Source organism: Durio zibethinus, chromosome 14 (genome assembly GCF_047325235.1).
Source record: "Durio zibethinus cultivar Kanyao isolate XHJ-2024 chromosome 14, ASM4732523v1, whole genome shotgun sequence".
NCBI lineage: Eukaryota > Viridiplantae > Streptophyta > Magnoliopsida > Malvales > Malvaceae > Durio > Durio zibethinus.
Window position 1 is genome coordinate 13,600,493 of NC_143175.1, and position 18,429 is coordinate 13,618,921.

At 30.1% G+C, this 18,429-nt stretch overlaps 1 pseudogene across 4 annotated transcripts; it reads right to left on the reverse strand.

Moving 5' to 3' along the window:
• Positions 1 to 1,143: 1,143 nt before the first annotated feature.
• On the reverse strand, positions 1,144 to 4,356 carry LOC111293783 (zinc finger CCCH domain-containing protein 29 pseudogene; annotated as a pseudogene). 4 transcript variants are annotated; one of them, XR_016327571.1, is made up of 2 exons: positions 4,260 to 4,356; positions 1,144 to 3,542 (listed from the first exon to the last, which is right to left on the reverse strand). The product of XR_016327571.1 is annotated as a zinc finger CCCH domain-containing protein 29 pseudogene, transcript variant X3 (transcript). The 4 variants fall into 4 exon arrangements; XR_016327569.1 differs by lacking the exon at positions 4,260 to 4,356 and adding an exon at positions 4,086 to 4,178; XR_016327572.1 differs by lacking the exon at positions 4,260 to 4,356 and adding an exon at positions 4,026 to 4,178.
• Between the last annotated feature and the right edge of the window lie 14,073 nt (positions 4,357 to 18,429).

Here is an 18,429-nt window from a genome sequence, read left to right on the forward strand (position 1 = left end):
AAAAATAATTTATCTAAATATCTTTTTTAGATCAAATCAAATTTGGATAAATTTATATTATATTATATATATATATTGATAGATAAATAGATGATATATCTTTGATTTTTTATTTTTAAAAAGTAAAATTATGTATAATTTAATTTGAATTATTTGAATTAAATATTTTAAATGATTTAAATTCGAATCAATTCAAATTTGAATTAGGTCAAATTTGAATTAATTTAAAATCAATTTAAATTTGAATTATTAACTTTTTTATCAATTCGGATCAATCAACTTTAAATCCAAGCAAGTCAAACAGATATTTCAAGTCAGATTGACGTTTATTGCATATTGATAGTTGGTATAAACAATGGCCATGGCAACTTGGAGGATGGGTATGGGCATTGGGGGCAATGGCATGGTGAGCTTGAACTTGACAGCTAGCATATTCTAGTTCGATGATTTCAAAAATGAAATATGTTAAATATCCTATTCTGACTCTCCTATTTGGCTTATTTCCCATTCACTCAATCACAATATAATACCTGAAAATGCTCCCTTCAAATCGTCCAGATAAAAGATTAGATTTAAGTAAAGTCTGAAGGTATTTATGATCGTAGTAAAAAAAAAAAAGAAAATATAATATCTAAACAATGAGAAAATAAATAATACAATGAAACTTTAAATTAAGTTTTTATCATTTTTCTAGAAAATATTGGTAACTAACAACCATGTCATTGAGAAGTAACGGTGGTCAAGACTACCCAATAGGACTTAAAAATACATCTGTATACATAAACTCAAACAGACAACTAGAATTGAAGGACCGCTGTGTAGTTTTATGAAAATTAATCGTTCTCTTCATATATGGGGGAAGGAGCATCATCCCAGAGATTTGATCAAATAGTAATCCTCTTGTTTGATGTAGTCTCGTTATGGTGTTACAGTGGAATTGGCTTCAATGAACCAAAGCAAGTTTAAGCTCAGGTTCTTCTTTAAAAAGCAATGGAACAGCAGCCGCCATGTACAATCTAATCTTTAAAGATAGTTTTTCTAAGGTTGGACATTTAACAGAAGATAATAAGTGTCAATACACCACAACGTGTCATATCAAGATAAATTACATAATGGAAAATATGAGTCATTGATGAAGGGCGGTTTCGTTCTAAAATCACAGAATCTGAATCTGATTAGAGATATTAGGTAACAAACAAGCACGTTCTCTGTCAATGATACCCATAACTTCTACCTGCTAAATTCATAGAGAATAATCCCTGAAGGGAAAAGAAAAAGAATTAAGAATATGAAATAATCAATAAATTTTTTTGTTGATTGGTCCATCTTTCTTCTAATTCTAACATGAGCAGTGACTTAAACCTTCCTGCCCAAATATGTTTGCCTCTTGACTGACTGGCAGATATATTACCTTCAACCTTCTACCAACAATTACAGGTATCAAATACTACTAAGATTCCAAGAATATGATATAAGTTAGAATTAAGCTATGAGCAAACGGTTCTTTCTTATGCCACCATCTGCTCCTGTTCTATGCACATTTGCTCCATCCATGCTGGAAGTGTTTCTCGAACACCTCTACCAAGACGGTGTTGCTGTTGCTGCTGCAACCCACCTCCCAAAGGAGTAACATCTTTCACAAGGGAATGAACCCAGGAAACATCTGGCTCATCAACATCAGATGGCATCATGTTTGTTGTTGCTGTGGCGGCAGGATTGTTGTTTCGAAACCCAAAGGAAGCAGACTTCCTAAGCTTGTTAAGCTCATCTCCTTGAATGCCCCAATCCAATTTCCCATCAGGGGAGCTCCAATCAGAAATATTTGAAGACATCATAGTTGCCGAGTTAGCAGGTGCAGTAAGTCCAGCATGACTGATCATTGCCCCACGGTCTATAAAACTTTGACTCCGTTTTGCAAATGCAGAAGACCTGCAATTCATTACTGCAGGCACAGCAGCAGATGAGTCAAAACCAAAGGCTGAGGGCTTCCTAACCGGAGATGATGAAAGGTTTGTTGGGTAGCCTGCACAGAGTTGGTTCAAGTTTTGGTGAATTTGAAGCCCTGTTGGAGATTGGAATTGGGTTGGTATTGCAGATTTTACTGACAGTCCCTTCAAGGGAGACAGCAGAGAAGGATCGAGGGATCCAAAAGCATCATCAAGATTAGTAGGCTTCAAATCCCCAAGCCTACTGTATTCCTTACTCCAGCAAGACGGGGAGGAGAGATTAGATATCTCATCCATCAACCCAAGTAATTCCATTTCCGTATCAAAATCTCTGGCACTAAAAGCAGTCTTCAAGCGGCTACCAGGTAGCTGCAAGGCAGGTGGGGTGAGGTTAATTTTGTTCTGCCACAAGCCTCCAATCTTTGGAGAGGAAGAGGCAGCCAAAGGAGACATGGGTGGTGTTGAAGCAGTAGGCAGTGGCAAGGAAGGTGAACCAAATGCTAGAGGGCTCAAAGTTGCCATGTCCACTGCATTGACAGCAGCAGACCTAGATGGTGAAGGCATGGCTGAACCGGTGGAAGCATACACAGTGCGCAATTCTTCAGGTTTGTGAGCAAAGAAACAGACTTTGCGTGTGCAGCCGATCTCATCTTTGCAAAGTCTTGTTCGGTACTGCGCAGGATGCAGCCAAGATTCAAAAACACCATGTGCATATTCACAAGCATCACCCTTAGGGCACGCCCCTTTTCGGAACTCTGGGCACGGCACACAGCTATAAGGGGACTTCCTTGGGTCCCTCCTCCTAGCATTCTCACCAGGATGAACAAAGGGGCACTCGGTCCAATCATGGGAGTATGCCCTTGAGCATGGCTTCACTTTAAAGGTAAACATCCTGAAGTCATCGGTTCCATATATCCCGTTGTTGATATCAGGCAGTGATACATCGATAGGATATTCTTTCTTCTCAGATCCTTCTTTCAGCAACTGAGGCAGAGCTGTCTTTTCAGATTCTTCTTCCTGGTTAAGAACATGATCACTAACACCAACAATATCATCACCGTTCAGTAACAAATCAATCACCTTTCTTCTTGTATTACTCAAAGATTTTAAAACCGGCACAACCAGATCAATAGGCTTGTTCCCATTAGCATCAACACAATTAGCATCAGCAGATCCATCAAGCAACAGCTTGACAATCTCAACGGAAGAATTCGAACCACCAGCAACAGCACAATGAAGGGCAGTAACTCCATCAGTAGCAGAAGCTCTATTCACATCAATCTTGCCACTTCCAATGATGTATTTCAAAACGTCAACGCTACCAAACATGGCAGCGATTATAAGAGGCGTCCTCTCTTCAAACCCCATCTTTCTTGACCCCACTCTTCTACCATACCAGAAGCTTGCCTCGTTAAGATCCAAACCTTTAGCTTCTACTTCAGTTTTAAAGGCCACCAGATCATCAGAGGCAGCCAATTCAAGCAAAACTGAGCATTTACACAGATCACCAGCTTTAAGCTCCTGTAATTCACCTTCCATGATGAAAGTTGAGGGAACAAGTTCACTCTTTGAACCGCTGCACATCCCCAACAAGCCCTGCATAGTTATTACAGCAACAAGAGTTCAGTTTCTCACTCCATAGCAAAAATAAAATAAAAACAAAACATTCTATAGTGCTGCTAGACCAAAGTACAAAGAAATCTTTATGGGTTTTACATACAATTTAAAAGAAACACAATTTTCATTTCTTAGGACCTGAAAGCAAAACAACCCAACTCCAAAACTGAAATTCTTATAAAAAGCAATTATTTTTATAACAAAAGCAAAATAAAAAAATAAACCAAGAATTTTCTGTCACATGTATACCTCAATTCCAAATACTACAAAAATTCAAACATAACATACCCTTAACGTGGAAACTATGTTCTAAACCAAAGAGTTGGTCTGTACTTCTTCCTCTCAAAATTTCACAGCAAAAATAAAAATAAAAAATCAAAGAGCCAAAATTCACAACTTTTGACCAAAAAAAGAAACCAACAGACAAAAACTATTAATTCATCAAAAAATAGACAAACATACATCAAGTTACTTTTATTAAACAAAACACGAGAATCAAAGCCAAATTTTAAGTCTTTCTACCTATAAGCAGTCACTGTTGGAGAAAACAAAGAAAAGAAAAGGGTATTGGTTAAAAAATGGAAAGGATAATAGTGCTGGATTTGAAGAAGTTCTAAGGAGAAAGAAGAGCGAGTTGAGAGCCTTTTTAAGTTAGGGTGGTGTTGGTTTTAGAGGAAGAAGGGAGGAAAGTGCTACCGTTTTTCGCGTGCCTTGCTGTGTGTTCAAAGTCAAAACGTCAGAAGAGAAGACCTTAGCTTTTTTGTCTCTCAAGCGGGAGAGAGGGGGAAGGGTCCCCTCAGTTTTTACCTGTAATCAAAGACGAAACAAAAATGAAATTTGTAATGAAATGCAAATGCAAATGAAACACCTCAAGTTTTTGAAATCCAGACTGGTCGGCCGTCAGGTGTGCGTCAGAGGTTGGATTTAGCTCACGCGCTTTATATTGTCTCAATCTTTTTCTGTTGTTAGTATTGTATCTTGATTTTTGAATTTATACATACAAAATAAATACGTAATTAATACAATAACAGGGGAAGAAGTGAGTAACTTGAAAGTGGATTACTTTTTCGTACACAATTGATTTTTAAATTTTATAAATAAAATTTAGATATTATTATATTTTATTTATTATATTAATTTTTTAATTTTTTAAATATATCATAACAATACTCTAATTTAATTGGTTGACTTAATCAAATAAATTTTTTACGAAAATCTATGTACTTTTTATTTATTACAAGTAATTTGGAAAAATAAAACATTTGAAATAAAATTATCAAAAGATTCTAAAGATAATTATTTTTCTTTTTTAAAATAAAAAGTTGGTATAAGGTCATAAATCATAATTCATTTTCTAAATAAAAAATTAACATACTTTAAGGTTTAATTTATTGAACACTCGTCATGTTTTAAAAAATTTTATATTATTTAAATATGAAGTTTTTACTTTTATAAAAAAAATTAATTTAATTTAATTTATTTTTAATTATTTTTAAGAGATGATTAATAGTATATTTAAGTTTTAAATTTCAATAAATGTAATTTTTTATTTTAAATTATGACATTATTTATAAAAAAAAATATTTTTATTATTTTTTTTAAAACATGAATAATGACAGTAAAAAAAAGAAAAAATCATTTGTATCAAAAAGATAAATTAAGAAACATAAAGAAAAATCATTTGTATAAAAAAGATTAATTAAAAAACAATGTAGTCTAATCTGCAGCCTGTATCATAACATAATGTACCAATTGAAAACCTTTAAAATCACCGTTAACTTAATTAAAATGATAAAGCTGAGGACAATAAAAAATGTCAATAATACAACTTTTGATTCAAAATTTAAACGGCGTAAAAACGGGCACGTGAAGATAGAGAGACAGTAAAGAAGTAGTCACTGAGAGGTGTGAGCAGGTTACAGACAGAATAAACCCCAATTGGGTTGGGTGGACCAAAGGCGAGGGAGCGAGCGAGAGGTTCCAAGCTGTAAACGAAATGCTCGCTAGCTGTAACCGAGTCAGTGAGCATCCCGTTTACGCGTTTCCCTTCCATTTAGGTGGGTGACAGGATATGCTCAAAATTGATTACTTTTTTTTTTTTAAGGAACTCACACGTTAAAAATTTTTTTTTTTTATATTTATTATATGTGTGAAAATTTTTTAAAAAATAAATTTTATATAATAAGTAAATTATTTGTTTTATTTCTTATTGATTCAATTTTTTTATGATAATAAATTTTAATTTTATTAGTTTACTTTTGATGGAGTAAAAATTTTATAATTTATAATTTATTTAATTTAAATTATTTTGAATTTAAATATTTCGAATTCATATTACATTATATTTAGTTTATATGAGTTTTAATTGTTTTTGTTTAGACTATTTTAAATTCAAATATTTTTATTTTTTTGTTGATTTAAGATCAAATTATGTCATTTTAAATTTCATTTTTTAATTTAAAATTTTGAGATTTAAGATTTTTTATTATTTCATGTTTGAATTTTATTTATTTGAAGAAGTTTTTCAAGTTTGAATTCATTTTGTTATTTATAAAGTCGATAGGTGTTAATAAGTTCATGTTAAAATTAATTAAATTTTTTTAAGAAATTATTTTAATATAATGTACTTTTTTATCAAATTCAAAAAGAAAAATACTATACTACTAATAATAAGTTTTTTCTATAAATAACATTTCAACATTTTTGGATTATTATATATTTATTAGACTTTATTGTAAATTGGTTGTTAATTTATTGGTGGTTGATTTTTTTTAATTTTTTGGGCACACCGAAAATGCTGACCCTTTGGCCAATGGGCTTTGACTTAGAGCGAATTGTCTGTCATGTGACTATACAGTTCAGGTTTCTTGGATCATGTGACTGTATTGTTGGGATTCCAAAGCATGAGCTTGCCAAGATCTCATCTGGTGTTTGATGGATATGATGATGAGATATTGAGATCAAGTATTTTAGGGCATCAGAGAATTTTTTCTTTTAACCATAATTTCTAACGGTGTCGAATGTGGATGTTTAAAAAAATTTAGGACTTAGAAATATTTTTAGATATAAAAATGTTCAAAATATGGAATAGAATCAAAATTTACATTTTAATGCTCTAGAGGAAAGTAAGAACTTTTAAGCCAAATATGAGTCATTCCAAAACCGTAAATGTTAATTTTTGGTTATCAATTTTACATTTAAAATCTTAAATTTTAAAATTTTTTGCTTATGTAAACAACTTTTTATTTAATTGAGGTTTATAATTGTGAGGTCTTTAAAATTTATATTAAGAAATTTTAAATCCTTTATGAGATATAAATAAACACTTGAATTTAGTTTTACAAAATAATTTTTTGAACAAAATCATGGAAATCTTTATATCAAAATGAACAATAATTTAAAAATTCAGTGCAAGTATTTATAATAATGAATATTTAAATTAGGTTTACATAGTTTATAGAGATTCTCACAATATTAAACTTTTTTTAATATATGTAAAAAAATCAAAATTTGATTTATAATCATTAAAATTAAAAATTTAATACTTTACCAATCAACCAAATCACATGATTGATATATCCACAATATTAAACTTTAGACGGGTAAATAAAATACATTACCAAAATGAGAAAAGAAGAGGTAAAAGCCAAGACTATTGTTTCTCTCCTGCCTTTATTTATTTGTTTTTCTTAAAAAGAATGAAAAGGAGAATACAACAGTTACAGGATTCAAGCACGAATTAGGGGCGTTTAGTTTCCTAATCCCATTTTCGAACAATTATTTTGAACTTGTGCCGACGAAAAACAGATAACAGCAGTGAAAAAAAATAAAAAAGACAGATACCGCAGTCAAGCCGTACCTAAAGAAAGAGAAAGAGTTTATTATAGCCGTCAAGAACGGTTTTAGGTTGTCTCCTCTGACATATCCAACATTTTTATTTTGGCATATAGATCAGATAAGGTGGTTGTCCTTGGTAGATTGACTACGCAAAATAGCTAGCAATTGCATCGTTGGAATATCCGAAGAATTGCATTTAATTCAATTTTACGTACTCAAGAGAAAGATACTCTATGATTAGAAATTAGAATTTGAAATGTTTGATTGGAACATTGTAAGCATATCGATTTGATATGGATTAATGTAAAATTTGACACGATAGAGCATATAGATATTGAATTTTATTAGTACTTCAATTTTGTTGAATTTATCATTATTTTTTTAATTTAATTAATTTTTTAACATAAAATAATCAAAAAATGATAATTTTTTTGTTTAAAAAAAATAATTCAATTTCATAACATTTTATTTAAAAATTAACAAAATTGAAAAGTACAATGATAAAATTTACCATTTACATATAAAATTTTCAACTCCATTTTTTTGTCAAAAAATTAACAAAATTAAAATATAGCGATACAATTCAATATTAAATCATAGTATAGTCACAAATTTAGCTTTAATTCCATTTTTTATTAAAAATGAATGAATAAAATTATAATATCGAAGATTGTTATTATCATTTTTGTAAAATTTGGTACCAAATAAACCTCTTAACATTCAAAGAAGCAAAAAAAAAAAAAAAAAATAGAGAATAAATACGTCGGTACATACTTTCAATCTTCTAAGAGCTAGTTTGAATAATCGATTTGCGTCTGTAAAATAAGATTTCTCTTATTTTTTGTTCAAACAATACTGTTGAGGTGCTTGGATAACACCGATGATACACCATAAGTCTCCATTTAACCACTGAAATTAAAAGGTCCAATTAAAAATTTTCCTTTTCATTGCGCCTCTCATTCTATTTTTGTCTATGATTTCTTTTTTTTTTTCCCCTCAAAGTTCGAGTGATTTTCATGTTATTTAACTTTTTATTTTTTGATTTTGATTTATTATTAAAAAATTTTAAAATAATTTTATTGATTTATTATAATAAATAAATTTTATTATTGTAATAAATAATATGTATTATATTTTGATTGAATAAAAATTTTAAGATTTTAAATATTATAAATACTATGAAAATAAATATAAAAATAATTTATCGATACAATTTCAAAGTAAAATCCTTAATGGTTATTTTCTATTCTCACCTTATCATTTGTCCGTCTCTATTATTTCATTTTCTAAATATATATCTTACTAATGATTTTAATTTTACTATTATAATAATTAATCTCATCACCATTATTATTTTTAATCTCATCAAAATTAATCTTATTATCCATCTAAATAGATCTACATTGATGGAGAATGTAACATTAATTTTTCAATTAGCTAACACAACCATCTTAAATAAAAAGCAAAGAAAATGTATATATTAGCATAAACCTAGAGAAATGAAAAATGGATTAATAGTTTTAAGAAAGATCAAGAGATCAAGTAAATCAAATTAAATATGTGGGACAACTTTGAAATGGCTTCAATTCTTTTAAGAATAAAACTCATAATTGAGTATTTTATTTGTTAATTTACTAATTTAGTTATGATTCTATCCAATGTAAGGGCATTTACATGTTAAAGGATTTCTTTTTAAAGGAAAGTTTTAAAATAAGAGTCTAGTTCAGTTAATTTATATAATCATCTTTAAAAATTAATAGTTATTAAATTTAAAATACAAATTTTAATATCTTTTATAAAAAAATACTTTTCCAATTCAAATCCTTTTACCACACTAATGACATAAATATGAAACCAAATTCGTCTGAACTAGCTGAAGTCATACCAGACAAGCAGTTTGTAAGTAATCCTTCAGCTGATATTGGGCTTGGCCTAAACTAAGAACTCTATCGTAAAATGGTTCATTAATTCCTTATCTTTGGGTTAACCCATTGTCATTCTTGCAATACTATGAGAAAATAATCAATCACTTTTTATATGAATAATATATATATATATATATAAAGATTAACTTACACAAAAAAGTTTTATATTTTTTTACTTTTTTTTAACTATTAATTTTAATAAAATCCAAAGGATGAAATCTTTTGAATCTATTGAAATAAATTATTAGAAAAAAATGTAAAATTTTTTGTTGTAAATTGATTCTGTCTCATATATATTGTTACATCCATTTACTCGATCAATATGGTTAACTCTCTTGGGCACCCAACTAGCATATGCCTAGTTGTCATGTCATCTCTCTTGAAGAATTTGCTCGCCCTGTGCCAAGGAAAGACTCGTCTAATATCCTCACTGACATCAACTCAGAACTGAATACTTGACCTCTAACTTGTCTAGGACCAATAATTGTGGACCAAGTTTGCCTGGGATCATTAAATGCAGTTCGTAACCACCCACATGGACCTTTCTTAAGCTCCACTTAAACTTATCATCAACAGTTAACTATCTTAGTCAAATCATCTCCCTTCATCTCATATATAAAATAAGAAAGATGATCAAGTATGTACAAACTTAAGACTTAAGCATTCCCTCCATTGAAGTTTCATCCACATGCTTTGCCTTTTTTTCTCAAACCCTAAATATCTTATTGACTTAAGTGTTAGAACGCACCTAGAAAACCATTTTTGACACCCCCTTATCGTACTTTTTGGCTGTAGGTTTAGGCCATTTCACCTTCAACCTCTCATAAGTTTTTTTTAGCTAAGACACCTAAAAATACCATCAATAATTGGCACTATCTGTGGAAAATAATAGCCATGTCTCACCATGCCCACTCTTTTGAAATAACAACACCCACCATAAATGCAACAATGTTGCTTTCATTGCTCATAGCTTTAATGAAGATTATGGTCTAGATCAAGTGAAAATGAGGTTTATGAAAATTAAGAATTCAAGCTTTCTAAGTGGTATGGTTCACAACATAAGATCGCTAGTGAAACAACTGGATATGTTCATTTTTGATACTAATCACCAATTCTCTTAATACTGCTATCACCATGATTTTTTTTCTTTTTTTTTATTTTTTAAAATCATTTTCTTTAATCAAGAAAAAAAAATTCATGTGGATCTCCATTATCAAACACACCTAAAAGATAAAGGGAAACAACTTTCAATACTTACAAATCTTTTTCAATTTGAGACAACATGCTGCAATGCTGAAAAAGCTTTTCAAACAAATAAAACAAGAGTTTATTTTCAATTAAACTATGTAAAAAGTTAAAGACAACAAAGATTTCTCTAAACAAATGAAAATAATGTACATACAAAGATACATACATAGATGAAAAAAATGTATATACAAATATATGCATGGAATACATAATGAAAGAACAAGAATTGATTTTCAATTGAATAATGTGCGAAACTAAAGAGAACAATGACTTCCCCAAACAAACGAAATAATGAACGTACAAAAACATTTACATGGGTGAAAAGGATGTATGTACAATTACATGTATGCGAAATAGTAAGTCAGTTTCGATTATGTACAAAAATAAATAGAGCAAAGATCGCCTCAAACAAATGACATAGTATACATACAAAGATACTTTCTTAAATGAAATATATGTGTGTGTGTGTGTATGTGTGTGTGTGTGTGTGTGTGTGTGTGTGTGTGCAAACACATACATCCATTTAATGAAAATAAAAAAAAATTCATATTAATAATTATGTACAAATTCGAGAAGAGTAAGTGAAAAAAATGTATATGCAAAAATGTTTGCATGGAAAATGTATGTGCAAATACAAGCATGTTGAAGAAATGTATAATGAAAAACAAGATTCACAATTAAATTAAAACCTAAAAAGATAAAGTAGCCCCTGATTGCTGTTTACACATTCACATCTTTCCCGTATAAATGGACAAGTAAAATAATGCTTGCACAAAGTGTTAACATGGATAATGTAACAAATACATGTACATAATGAAACAGTATCATATGATGCAAAAAAAAAAAAAAAAGAAATTCTAACTCAAAATCTTATATTTTCTTTTTTGAAGTAAAAAAAAAATCTTTGGAAATTATTTTTATAAATTAAAATTAGAAAAATTATCTTAACAAAAATGTCAATAAATACAAGATCAATACAAAAACATGTCTTACGTAAGGGATTGACATAACTCTACATTAAAGTTGAATTCTTTAAGTTCCTTATATACTTGGTTAGGATATTTTACGATCTAAAGTTTTCAATTTGTTCCCTACTGTTGTCTATGATAGACTAGTAAGACACTCCAATACTCATCTATCATAGGCTACAAATGAACAGAGTTCAATTTGAGTGAGAGTAATTTGCTAGCCATGCAGAGACATGAAATTTCCTAGAAGTATAGATACTTTATTCCCTCCTAAAAAAAGAAGCCCAAATATGGAGCTCATGCACGCATATGCAAAAAGTGTATGCAAAAGAATATTAGGTGCTATCAAACTTAAGAAATAAAAAGAAAAAGAGAAAAAATTAAATGCAAAAAAATTAAGTAAAACCATTGAATTTGTTAAGGTTTGGATAATACAAAATCAATTACTAACTTGACCCTCAAAGTTTCTAGCGGAATCGCTAAACTATCACGACTTAAAAGTTCATAAACTTTATTACTAGACATAAACTTAAGAGTCGTCCTTTTTTTTTTATTTAAGTGTGATTGACACCTAATTAAATTTGTCCCATTTTAAAAAGATACTCAAACTTGACTATGAAATTCTAGTCTATGAAATTAGAACGAGGTCTAGGAGCACGATTACGTGTGAAAAATATTATAACACCTTTATAATGCCTATTCGAAGAATTATATGAGTTCATCTCATGTTATCCAAGCCTTAAAGTATATTTGTAATTTATCAAATAATTTAATTATTAAAAATTATTCTTAAAATTACTCTAATAATTTGGTAGTAATTTAAGAAAACTTTCTCACCTTAGGAGTATTCATATAAACTAGTTTTTGACTTTGAAGAGGTTCTGTCATCGGATTCATTAATGTATTTTTCAAAAAATTAATTATTTTTAAAAATAATAAATAAAATCTTTTAATAGTTTCGTAAGATTTTATTTCGATGCACATCTCCCAATAATTTGGTGAGATTATTATTTAAAAATTTATTTATGACTTGTCTTAAGAAAAATCATTAAATCTTTCAATAGTTTGATAAGATTCAACTTTAAAATTTAAATCCTCTAATAGTTTGGTAGGCTTAAAAATTTTTATAAAAATTATTAAACCTTTCAATCGTTTGGTAAGATTTAATTATGAGATTTAAATATTTCAATAGTTTGGTAAGATTAAAAATTTTATTTTAAAAAAATAATTAAACTGTTAAATAATTTGATAAAATTTAATTTTGAGATTTAAATCTTCAAATAACTTGGTATGATTAATTTAAAATATTTTAATTAAGTTTTCTTATGAAATTCTCTAATAATTTAGTGGAGTTCATAATTTAAAACTCTATTTTCTTTCTCATAAATCCACTAATAATTTGAGAAGATTTTGCAAATTCAATTTTTTTAATTTTATTTAAAAAAAGCTCAATTTAAACAAATAAACAAATAAACCAAAAAATATATATGTAAAAAATACAGAAAAATGCTTCGGCTCGGCTCTAGACTTATATAGTGACTCGACAGCTCGACTTAGTAATTTACAGCTCTGCTTGACTTAACCAAGAATAGTGAAATGGGTCGTAAGTTCTAGACGCTCGGGTCAGCACGAGTAGAAAGCCACACGTGGATCCTTTCATTATGCAAAATCTCACCGTTTTGTTCTGTTATAAAATGCCAAAATTTTCAGTCTCTTCTCATTTGTTCTATCTCACTCTCTCTCTTTAGCCTTTTATTCTCCAACTTTTCTCTGTTAACATTCCCAGACTCCAACGTACAACGTGACTCCTTCTTGTCAACCATTGCATGTCATCTCCAACTACCGCCACCAACATCGGTGTTCCCCAAAATTTCCATCAGCCTAATTTTAGCCTCTTCGTTCCATATCAAAATTCAAATTTTCTTAAATCTACCTTCAAACTCGTAGACCTGTTTTTTAAACCAAAAACTTCAACTCATTTTTAGCCTTTTTTCCACGCTTCGATTTGGCTGAGATTTTAGTATGTCAATCTCCTCCCTATGCTCTTCCTCCTCATAGGTCCTAATATCTTAAGATCATATCAGCCATTGTTAACAACCACAACTGCCGTCGCTGTTGCCACCATTTAAAACTCAAAACCACAATCCCTAAAAAAACCTGAAACTACTGCCAGAAAACATTTTTTAAATTGGTTTTTGTATTGATTCTTGGTTTTTTTAGGGGGGTATATTGATTGTGATTCATTTGTATTGCTACGTTCGAGCTTGCACGGCCGAGATGGAGGGATGGCAGTAAGATGATTATGTGGTGATAATGGGCTTAAGCTCTCTGGTTGATGCTGAGAATGTATAGTTATAAATTGTCAGTTCCTTGTTCCATTAATTGTTGGCTGTGAAATTAGATTTGCTAATTGCTGATTGGAAAAAAAAGGCTCAATAGCTGAATTGGGGTTCTTTTCTGGATGATCGTATGTTTGCTAGTTGATTTTTCTTGCAACATACCCATGTGTATATTGCTTGTTCTTCCCCCTTTTCTTACTTGCAGATTTTTTTTAATAGGGATTAATCACAATTTGAAAAGCGTTGGGCTTGAAGCAATAAATACAATAATGTAAAAGTAATATATCATAATAACCCATAGTAATAGACAACAATCAACAATCAATAATCAACAACGCAAGAAAAATAAAACACATCAAGATTTACATGGTAAACTCTTTAGTGTAGAAGAAAAAATCACAAACCACTAGAAAAAATCTCCACTGTCAAATAATGCATATACAAAATTTTTCTCTAGCTAAAACTAGAGCTAATTAACAACAAGAGAGATAATTTGAGAAATCTTACTAAATAGGTTACTTAACAAATAGACCTTGGATTTGTTCCTAGAGAGCTTCAAGCTCAATCTTTATTGTTCAAAATGTAAAACTCTGAATTATAAACTTGCTGCTAAAATTTTAACTCAATCAGATCACAGATCGACTTTCATTCAACCAACTCTCCCTTCTCATTTTTCTCTATATTTTTCTAGCTTATTTTTCCCCCTTTTTTTTTTTGGTTTTTGATGCCACCTTATTTTTCATCTTAAAATAGTCTCACCTATTTTTATTAAGTAGCTAGAGCTCTATGTAAAAAGAAAGACCAAGGCCTATGGCCTTTGATTGTTCCAAACGCATTTACATGGGGTTGGACCTCACTTTTCTAATAATCTTCCCCTCCAACCCTATTAGGAAGAGATTCATTACTATAGTAGTTTCATTTAGAATTTACCTTGGCCAAAGAACCTATTCTTGCCATGTCACTATAGAGTTCAAGCTTCTCCTTGAAAAGTGTCTTAATCAACATATCTGCTACATTCTTATCAGTATAAACTTTCTTTAACAATATCTACTATTTTTCAATCACCAAATATAACTAGTAATATCTAACAATAATGTGCTTTGTTCTAGCATGGTACATGATATTCTTACTCAAATTTAAAGTACTCTGACTATCATAAAATATCACATACATTTTTTGATCCAACACCAATTCAAGAAGAAAATGTTTCATCCAAAGCATTTCTTTGCTTACTTTGGTTGCTGCAATATACTCAACCTTTATAGTTAATAAAGCAACACACTTTTGTAACTTTGATTGCCAAAACACAGCTTCTCCTACAAAAGTGAATGAATATCCTGAAGTAGATTTCTTGTCATTAAGATCACCTACCACATTAGCATCAGTAAACTCTTTTAGAATTAGTTGTGAAACTTTATAACTCAAGTACATTTTTGAAGTGCCCTTCAAATATCTGAAAATTCATTTCACTATTTTTTAGTAAACCTTTCTCGAATTAGAAAGAAATCTACTCACTACACCAATTGCATGAATAATGTCAGGTCATATACAAACCATAAGATACATTAAACAACTGACTGTAAAAGAATACGGAATACTAGACATAGCAAAATTGCTCTTCCTTAGTCACTAGACAAGATTTCTTACTCAGACGAAAATGGTTGGCAAATGGACTACTAGCTGATTTAGCATGTTTTGTGTTAAATTGACCAAGCACCCTTTCAACATACTTTTCCTATGACAATCATAACTTTTCAGCTCTCTTATCCTAGATAATGTTCATACCGAGAATCTACTTTGCTAGACCTAAATCTTTCATGTCAAAATATTTAGACAATTGTTTTTTTAGCCTACGAACCATATCAGCATCTTATCTCACAATCAACATATCATCAATATATAATAAGAGAATAATGAAGTTACCATCAGAGAATTTTTTGACATACACACAAGGATCAGTTGCCCTTTTTTTATAGTTATAGCTCACCATAAAAGAATCAAACTTTTTGTACCACTGTCACGAAGCTTGTTTCAAGCCATACAAGATTTTTTTTTTCAGTTTGCAAACTAAGTGCTTTTTTTCTTTCACTTTAAAACCCTCAAGTTGATTCATATAAATGTCCACTTGCAAGTCACAGTGCAAAAATGCAATCTTAACATCAAGTTGCTTAAGCTCAAGATTCAAACTAACTATTAATCTCAGTACCACTCAAATGGAACTCATCTTCATAATTGGATAGAAGATCTCATCAAAATCAATGCCTAGTTTCTGAGAAAACCCTTTCACCACCAATCGAGCTTTATACCTCACTAGCTTGTCACCATCTTTTTTCAACTTGAACACTTATTTATTTTTTAATGGCCTCTTTCCTTTCAAAAGTTTAACAAGATCATATGTACCATTTTTTTGTAATGACTTCATCTCTTCTTTCATTACTTTTAATCAGTACTCTCTATTCGAAGTAGTTTGTACATCTTAAAAGTTCTCTGGCTTTCTTTCATTGGTAACTAAAATAAAATCTGAACTTGGATACCTAATAGATGGCTTATGCTCTCTAATAGATCTCATAGGTTGAGATTTTACACCATCTGATGCTGAAGATAGCTCCTCATGCTTACCAATATTAGGTAGAGAGGATTGCTCTACATGCTCAAAATTGATTGCATCTAACTCATCACCAATTGTGACTGGCTCATTCATACCCTTAAGTTTTGTTTTTTGCTCATTTTTACCATCTATGACTCTTTCTTGTAGAACTTTTATTGATGCTGAAACATTACACTAAATAGTAACTCATGTAATCTTCTCATTTTTCTTGAGGTCTGTTATGGTTTTTTTTTTTCAGTGAAGATCATATCTCTTCTTCTAACTATCTTTGTCTTTATTGTATCTTATACCTTGTAGTCAAATTTGTCATCACCATATTCTATAAATACACATTATATGGCTTTACTGTCAAGCTTTGACCTCTATTCTTTTGGTATATGTATGAATATTTTACATAAAAAAAAATTTCAAGTGAAAGTACGAAGCATATTTCCCTGTCCACACTTTTTCTAAAATGTCAAAGCTTAAAGGAATTGATAGTGATTTGTTAAGCACATTACAAGCTGCATTGATTGCTTCACCCTAGAATGATTTTGATAATTTTGCCATCCTCAACATTAATCTGACTTTTTCCACAATAATGCAGTTCATCTTTTTAGCCACATTATTATGCTATAGTGTTATAGGTTCTGTCATCCCATGCTTGATCTCATACTTTGAACAACATTCTTTAAAGTCTTTGGATGTATAGTTTCCACCATTATCAATCTAAATACACTTAAAAGCAGTCCTATCATCCTTTTCACTATGGCATAAAATTCTTAAAATACTATAATACCTAATTTTTTTTAAACATATACACTCAAGTTTTATGTAAAGTATCATTAATAAAAGTAACAAAATACCTGCTACCACCAAATGACTTAACTTCAATGGGACCACATATATTAGAATAGATCAATTCCAATATGTTTTCTTTTCTTTGAGAACTTTTACAAAAAAAAATTTTTACGATGCTTACCAAGCAACCAATGATTACATAAATCGAGAGACATAACTTTGGTTAAAGGAATAAAAGACTACCTTGTTAAAACCTGCAACCTTTTTTCACTTATGTGTGCCAACCTTTTTTGCCACAAGTTTGTTGAATCATCATCCTTAATGGCATTTATTTACTTACCATTCAAATTGCATATATGTTTTGTACATTGTGCAGCATAGTTTTCCCTTTGCACCTATCATAGATTTTTTGAAAAGCTTTCACTATATTTTTTTTATCGAATCTTATATCTTTCTTTATCAAGGACATTGATAGCAAGCAAGTTCATTCTCATATTCGGAATGTGTTTGACAACATGTAGCCCGTACTAATTTGTACAATAATATTACCAATCTCAACAATCTATGACACACTCTTATTTTCTATCTTGGTGCAACCATAATCTTATGCTTTACAACTCTATTTTAGGAACATAATGATATGCCACTCTTGTGTCAACTATTCACTTAATGTCGAGATCACCAATATGATTACAATCACCATGTGTACAAATCAAAGTAACTAAATCACTATTTGAATTCACTGCTATAAAATTGCCATCATCTAAACTTTTACCTATCTCATCTTTTCACTCTTGCTTCAAGAATTTTGCAGTATCGTTTTGTATGACCTGTTTTACCATAATAGAAACATTTCACTTTATCTTTAGACTTGGATCTATATTTAGATTTACTATAACCTTTTAAGTTTTTACCTCTGTCGATGTTTCTATTCTTGTTCTCTGTGACTAAAGCTTGATTCCTAAGGTCTAAATTTTTTCACCTTACTTCTTTATTAAATATACTGTCTTTTATCATCTCTAATGTCACCTTATAATTAGGAGCTGAATTAAATATAGACACAACTAGAGTATTTCAGCTGTCTAGCAATAAACCTATAAAAAATAACGCCTTCATTTCATCATCCATCTTAACCTCTATAGTAGTTATTCGATTAAATAT